This window comes from Tympanuchus pallidicinctus, unplaced genomic scaffold (genome assembly GCF_026119805.1).
Source record: "Tympanuchus pallidicinctus isolate F22 unplaced genomic scaffold, pur_lepc_1.0 scaffold3, whole genome shotgun sequence".
Classification (NCBI taxonomy): Eukaryota; Metazoa; Chordata; class Aves; order Galliformes; family Phasianidae; genus Tympanuchus; species Tympanuchus pallidicinctus.
In genome coordinates, this window is record NW_026294747.1 from 96,137,627 (window position 1) to 96,146,259 (window position 8,633).

Genomic DNA, 8,633 nt, shown 5'->3' on the forward strand with positions numbered 1-8,633 from the left:
TCAGCAGTGTGCCCTTGTGGCCAAGAAGACCAATGGCATCCTGGGGTGCATTAAAAAGAACATGGCCAGCAGGTCGAGGGAGGTGATTCTTTCTGCCCTGGTGAGGTCACATCTGGAGCACTGTGTCCAGTTCTGGGCTCCCTTGTTCAAGAAAGTCAGGGAACTTCTGGAGAGACTCCAGTGGAGAATGACAAAGATGATTAAGGGCCTGGAACATCTCGTGTATGAGGAAAGGCTGAGAGACCTGGGACTCTTCAGAGTGGAGGAAACAAAGCTGAGAGATCTCATCACTGTTTATAAATATTTAAAGTATGGGAGTTGTGTCAATGTGGTTGGACTCTTTTTGGTGGTGAACAGCAGAACAAGGGGCAATGGGCAGAAACTGGAACACAGGAAGTTCTTGCATTAGTATGAAAAGAACTTCTTCACTGACAGAGTGACAGAGCACTGGAACAGGCTGCTTAGAGAGGTTGTGGAGCCTCCTTGAGATATTCATGACCTCTCTGGACAACTAACTGTTGCAACAACTGTTGCAACCTGCTGTAGGGAACCTGCTTTACAAGGAGGTTGAACTGGATATCTCTAGAAGTCCCTTTCAGCCACTGCAATTCTGTGGTTCTGTGGTTCTGTGATTCATTGTATTCCAGTTTGCGTAAAATTAAGAAGTGTTTTGAAATTGTTTCTGTATGTATCAGCATACGCCTGCTCAAGTGTTCTCCCAGAGCAACTGCATAAATATTGTCTCGTAAAGCAAAGCATTAGATTGTCCTTGAGAAAAAGGTGAAAAAGTCATATGTGTAAGAAACTGCCTATAGAAAATTTCTGTTGCAGCTTACACAAGAACTGCCCATGGATAAAACGAGTAAAAGAACTCTGCCTGATGTAGTATTAATAAGCAGATTTCATTGTTTCTCCAATACTTCTACATTTTGATTATTAGTTTTTTTGTTTATTATTGTGTTGTTTGTGTGTGTGTGAGTAGCATAAATATAAGTATACATAAATATACATAATGGGTTTTTTAAAGCTTAGAAGTGTCCAAGAGTTTTCTGAAAGCAACCCATTTTGATGGCTTCATTCATTTTATAACATGGGAAATTTTGTACCATGTAAACAGGGAATCACAAGGAAGATGTAGCATTAGTATATATGTCCAGTTCTGGCCTTCAGATTCTTCCTAAGGAATGACTGGAATTATATTTAAAGTATTAAATGGTGATAATGTTGGAGAATCAGTGCTGTTGAATCACTGATGTCATCTATATGCATGTTAAACACATTTAAGATGATGACTCCTGTAAACTTTTATCACCCTATCAGACATCATCTCTTTCATATCTTTTGAAAATATATTTCTGTTTGAAAGGTTATACATTAACTGGAGACCCAAGTTTTTTCTGTGCCTACGGTTGTTATTGATGCACTCAAAAGATTATTATATGACAGTGAATTAGCTCTCTTTGTATTTGGGCTCATTGGAAAGTAAATTGGCTTTGTCAGATGCAAGCATTACCAGTGCACATTTAAAGCTACTTCTGCCATTATTTCCTACTGGGAATTACAAGTCTTGTTGTGAAAAGTAGGAAGATATAAATTAGCCAAAATGACTGACTGACTCTTCTAGGAAGGAAAGAGATTTCAGCAATACTCAGATTCATTCAGATTGAGCAGGTTAGAATTCACCCCTAGCTAGAGAGCTTGAATGGACCCCTGGAAGATGTTTAGGGTGACCCTGGATAGCCTAGGTATATCAGGTTAGCAGCATTATGTGGAGAGCGGACAGGCTGCTACCACTGGTACATTTCCCACTGTCTCATCCCATCTGTTCCACTCCCACCTCAGTCACTTCACAGTTCTGCCTCACTAGCTGTGTGTGTGGGATATAAGCACCCTGTGAACCTCTCTGTGATCATTGGGTTTCTCAGTTCCTTCCAAGGGAACCTCAGGCTATAACTTTTTAAGACATCTTGATGACACTTATTCACAGACCAGCTAGCACAGAATAGCTCTCTTTGTCTCCCAGTTAAGATGCCTGCAGTCTCCTCACTGGAAACTGTCTCCCCACTTTGGTTGGTGGCGATTCCTGCTCCATGCCTAGTAACTGCTTGGAAGATAATATCTTGGCAGTGGCCAAAATCTTGCCTCAAATCATTCTCCAGGTGTAGATCATTGGAGTAAGGAGTACAGAATAATTCATTGGCACTGCTCAGTTTACCAAGGAGGATGTGAGTTTGGACATACCCCTGCACCATTTCAGTTCCTGGCCAAGTTTGCACTGTCAAATAGGTCAACAGTGAGGTGTGTGCTTTTTGACTAAGAACTATGCAAATTTGTGTCTTTTCACTGTTCTCCTTTTTTTTTTTTTTTTTTTTTTTTTTTTTTTTTTATTCATAGGTTGCAAAGGAAGTGGAATCTGCTCGGCTTATCATTCAGATATGACTCATAACTCAAGGAAGATTCAAGTGATGTGGACATAAATCACAAAGACTTAGAAGACAAAACAAAACCAAAAATACCTGTCAGTTGGTGGGGAAGTGGAGAGGGCAGAGTATGCTAACTTAAACACAAATTCAGGAATTCTAAAGCTATAATTATCAGTAATGTTTTTGTATCATAATTGCAGACTGTTTCATTAGGATAGAGTGTTGTCCTTGATCAAAACTTCACAACAAATTACAGCAGAGTCTGAGTGTTTTGATCAGAAACACTTACAGCAATGGAAACTGACATTGAACATATTGTTCTTTCCTTTTCTTTCAATCTCTGTTTAGAGATGAAAAGTTTCCAAACACTGGTGATCTACAATACCTATTGTTCAAATAATTTCATAGCTCTGGAATCTTGTACAAAAGAAAACTGTCTTCCCCTCAACCCCCATTGGAATTATTATTAAAATGTACACATCTGAACTCCTATATTAAGAAGCTCAAAGCTCTAACCTTGAGCTAAAAGAGATAACTATAGCTAGCAACAAATACAAATGAGTCCAACTGATTCTCTAATGACATTGCTACTCAGTAGGACAGAGTATGGAAGGTACTGCTTGACTCCAAGTGAATACATCTTATCTAACATTCATTACCCAGTAGCTGTCTAGCCTAAGATAACCTTTGAGGTTCTGCGTATAGTCAAACATACATCAAACACTTTCAGAGGATAACTGTTTTCACATGTCTTAGACTCCTACTTAGCATGAAATTAATTACTCTTTAGAAGCTTGTAATGCATGCTATTGAAGCAAAGTCTAAACAATTTGCTTAGGTTAGATGCCTAACTTTCGTTTGGCTAAATTTGAGATGATTCCATTCCTAGTGTTTTCCTGCAAGTTTTTCCTTTTCTAGCCTTCCTGAAAGGACAGATAGTCTCCTGAGATGGAATTTGTGTTGTAGATATCTCCTATCAATCATGTTTCTTGTAGGTGGGTAAGTGAAATAATGTATTATGGTGAAATTCCTTGTTCCTGAGGCTATGTATCACTGTCAAACTTTATTCATAGGACTTGGCACTTTTCAATTTATCTACTGCTCCATATGGGAATTCTCACAAATGTGATTAGAGATCCATTTTTTTAATGCCTATTATAATCCTATATTATATCATTAGCATCACTGTATTTCCAATATTGGGACTGTAATGCTATTCAGTAAATATTCCCTGGTGTTCAAGTACAGTAGAAGATCTGCTTAGAAATAAAGGATGAGAGGGATATAAATAACCCAGATCAGAGAACAGTGTAAAACCTTGTCTTCAAAGAAAGTTCAAAGAATATAAAATTGCTCAGGGAATAGCAGGAATGATTAAACCATTAGTGCCACTGAGAAAATGAGCCATTTCCTATGCTGATGCTATGAATCAACTTTAGCCTCCAGTGGGTCTTAAATGTGTAATGACAGTCCAAAATTTCAACATCATTAAAATACCATGGGAGTAGAAGAGTTAACTGTTATTATGTATATAAAATCTAAGCAACATATTATCAAGACTAAGAAAACCAAATGGAAGAAGTTAAGCAATGCAAAATAGAAATTCCAACACTGAAAGCAATCCAGAGACTAATCCTGTTGACTGTCCTTACTATCTCTCATTGAATTGATTTTCCTACTCTTCCTGAGAATTATTTATTTCTATGAGACCATTGTGTGTCATAAGTCATGCAAGCTGATCAAAAGGAGAAATGTAATAGCACTGTTTGCCATGTTACCTCTTCAATTTCCAGACTTTTCTCTACATGAAGTGGAGTTCAACTGCATAGAATGTTACATTTTTATGTATTTAAGCAGAGTAAGCTGTTAATTGATGAAGACAGAAAGAAAGATAAATGCAACATTTCATTTGTTTTAGCTTAGGAAAAAAGGAAATTCTATAAAAACTCCCACTCTAAGTTATGGGCAGGTCTCCGTGTGAAAAGGATTTTTCCCTCATATTCACTTATTTGTGACCAATCTTCCTCTGGAGAAAGATTTTCCTTTTACTGAAACAGAAATCGCTGACCAGGGTCAGAAGTTGAGCAGTTTGCTGGCTCGTGACAATTCCTATGGTTCAAGCAGCATTATAAACCTCCCGTATGCCACGCAAGCCAGAGATATTGGCAGGGCAAATTGGATCTCACAAAGAGATCATCCATAACCCCTATATTATGCAATACTTTCTTCTTTAAAGATCAGAGATTTCCCCTCCTTCCCCCGAGCCCCAACAAGAAGACATCACATATACAGAGCAGATACTGCAAGTTAGCTCTACCAGCATGGAGTTAATTGTCACGTGAATCCATATGCATCAGGCATGGAAATACATGGAAATGACTAGCAAGCTTTTGTGGCAAAACCACATTATTGCTGTCTTTGGAGCGGATAACTCCTGTATGGAGTATTGTGGTATCTATTATATTCAGCATTTACATGTATGTATTTTAGGAAACAGATAAAATGAAAGAGAATGGGAAGAAAATTTCAGGGAAGTGTAAAAAGAGCATTTTTTTTCTGATATTTTTGATTCTATTCCTATTACAAGCAGTTATTTTTACTCATGTATATCCATTAAAAACAAGCTCTTAAGAGGTTTTTGTTTGTTTGTTTGTTTGTTTTTCCCTATGTGTGTTCCACTTAATGGAGAAAGGCATCCTTTGAACTTTGCAAAAAAACACCAGGTCTGACCCCTTTATTTCCCAGTACAATGGTGGCTACAGACAAATTGCCCCTTTGTAGCCCAGTAAATGTTGTAAAAGGAAAGGCCAAAAGAAGGCACAGATAAGCTCCTTCTGCAGCACTTCTGAGCCCTGAAAGTCAATGAAAGAGCACAAAGAGAGGAGAGAGCCTTACAATATTTGCTCTGGCGATCCCTGGTGCACTGTACGTTTATAAGTACTACCTGGTAGCCTGGAGCTTTGATGTGCCAGACAGAAAAATAGCCATGCTCAGCTTGCAAACCTCCAGATAGATAGGAAAATAATTCCGCTTCAGAGCCAGACAGGGGTGACAGGAAAACTGTCACTGAAAACTAAAGTCGAGATGGTTTCAAATGGCAGATTTCCTTTTACCTGACTAAATTCTAATTGCTGCCTTGTGTCATGTAGTGAGTGTTGGACAGAAACAGTTACACAATTGGCCCATCAACAAGATGAAAATATTTTCCCTGTGTTTATTATTATGTAAAGCAAATATTATTAGAGTTAATGGACTCAAACTCATTTAAAGACTGTTTCATGCGTGGTAGAAATTACTGCTCTCCTGACACAGTAATATTTTTTTGTTGAAATTACAAGTGAGATAATTGTTACCCTGCTGGTAGGAATACTGAGCATTCTGGATTTTGCTTTTATATGCTGAGGTCTAAAGACTTTTAAACACTAACCCTAATGCTTTTTTGTTTCTGTCGCAGAAACAGAATTTGCTCTGTTGGCGGTGAGGAGTTGGCTTTAAGGCTACTTCTTACTGCAGCAGTTTTCTCCTGAGGCTCAGCTTCAACTTCCACATGGTTTCTAGGCCTAAGAGTTTCACATGAAAGCAAACGGTGTGCAGAACAACACTGTCAGCTGTGCAAACCCTCCTAATGCTTCCACAGATGTTTAATTGAACAGGTGAGCTACTCACTTAAATCAAGGACTGAGTTAAATAACGGTGTAATTGTTTCAAGCAATGAAACTTAAGCCAAAAGCACTGGGGAGGGGTTGAATTGCTCCATTCGTCACCAAAAGAGAAGTTGTTTCTAAAATTTAATAGCATTAATTTCTGTGCTGAATAATTCCAGTACTGATGGCTTAAGAGCTGATGTAAAATGTGTAATTCCACAGATCAGAACTTCTTCCTGTACTCCTAAAATCCTAAAAGTTCTGTCTCATACCAAAATTCTCTTTCTCTGACAAATTCTGTAATATGATGTAAAATTTTGGAGTACTCTAGAAACATTAAAAATGTAGGAGAAATATAAAATAAATAAATATTGAATTAAATAACACAAGAGATACTATAGTGACTGTTTTTTCTAATTGAATTTAGTAACAGTGAAGACACTTCAAAATTTATCTGAAGGGGCTTTTGAATTTTCACCATCAAAAAACCCAGTGTGAGATTTTATGTCAAATTTGTCACTAAGAAACCCGAAGTTTCAGTTGTGATAGACATGGAAAGTAGTTTTGATTTTCCTTGTTGACATTTGCTGTAATGATGTTTCTGGATGAAAAAAGTATCAAAACGTGATCTTTCAGCTTAGTATGAGTACTGTTGGACTAAGTATGAGACCTACCTTATTCTGAGCCTCCCTGAGGATATAGATGTGATGATCTAAATCCTGAAATAATCACGTGGATATCCCACTTGATGTAGGAAAGCTGGGAAACCCTTGTGTCTTGCAACCATGAACAGGAGGTTTCATTTTTATTCTAATTTTTCTAAATTTTCATTCAACATCAGTTAGAATGAAACACTTCCAATTTATCCAGGCTTAAGGTCTGCAGAGAGTGCTTACAGGACAGCATTGTGCTGTCCCTACATCCTGATAAAACATTTGGCAATGTGACTCCTCAACATTTGCCCTTGTCTGTGTGCCTACTCTCTTGTGTCCAGCTTAGCACAGGATGCTGCTGCATGGAGAGAAGTGCTCGCCCATCTCTCTTCAGGCTGCCTATATGGACAGTGGCAAGAGGAAGGCAGCTGACCAGGCTGCTCTCTGCTGCCTTCTGGATGAACCACTCTTCTGTCTGATGATTTGGAGGTATCTGAAATAGGCGCTTTAAATTAAACCTTCTGAGGGAATCCTTCCCCATACTTCTGTTCTCTGTAGAAAAACTTTTGACATTTATCCTGGTATTTCCAAAAGTAAAGGGGAATAGTTATTGTGAGATTGCAGTGGATTTTGTTTTACCTTTTCTGTCTTTGGAAACTGTATTTCAAAAGGAAAACATGCTTTGCCTGCCTTCAGTTTTTTGCATCCTCTGGAATGGTGCATGCTGCAAGAGGATTGAGGCCACAAAGCCCATTCTGCACCTGGATGAAAACAGCCACACTAATCTTTTTTGATGATTGCCAGTGAAGGAGATCCCACAAATTCCTAGGCAAATGATTCCAGTATATTCTTATCCCTATTATTTGCTTGTTTTGTCCTCATATCCTTTTTTTTTTTTTTCCAGAAATTTAAATGCCCTACTTTTACCCTGCCTTGCCCTACCCTACCCTGCCCATCATGGGGAATAGATTATGTCTAACCTCTAAAGTCTGAATCTATTCCCTCTGAATTCTCTGTACTATAGTCTGTGAGCTTCCTTTTGTGCACTGCCCACGACTGAACATGCATCACTTGTGACGTTGTTGGTGTAGAGAGCAGCTTAGAATGTATTTTGGTTTATACACTACAGTGTGGTATCTGCATTTGTACAAGAGCATAGTCTCTTTTGCTTTGACTCTGCCTGACTTCCTAGCACTGCTCTCAGGGGAAGCCCTTTACTGCCCTCTCTGTGCTTATGTACCTTCTTTCATGACAGCTGTGACAGAAGGAAACATTAGTTTGAATCAGGACTTGCCTGATGGTTTTGCAGGTGGCTGGTCACAGATGTTGGGAAGTAGAGTTTGTGATCTGGATGAAAAGCCTGAGGCACAGCTGCCTGTTAGCATGAGGTTCACCCATAGCAAGTCTGGATTGAAGAGAAGCAGTCGCTTCCCCCTTAGCTTTCCATCTGCTTCTTGCTTCAGTCCGTGGTCCTTACCAAAACTTCATCCCATCTCCATACTCCATAGAGAAGGCAAACTCAGCCTTCCCAAAGTCTTGCTGTCAGGAAAAGGAGACCTGTTTCAGTATTTTGAAGCTGCATTCAGAACTGCTGATGTAGCTGCCTGTTGTAGGAAGGAATTCTTTGACGCAAATCCTTCTTTCTTCTCAGGACTCCTGTCACACTTTCAGTGCTGGTTCTGGTCCCATTCCAGGGACTAATTTGAGGGCAGACTGAATCTGTGCTATAGAATGGTTTGGAGGAAATTTTCTTGAGAAAAGGAGGTGGTGTTTCCATCCTCCAGAGAATGGAACGAGACAATCATAGGGATGTTCATCCAGAGATCCTGGGGCACGAGAGGAATATTTATTTTTCCCAATAGATGTTGAGAGAATGAGTATTTTCCTGTGTATACTGAGAACTCAATATTGCC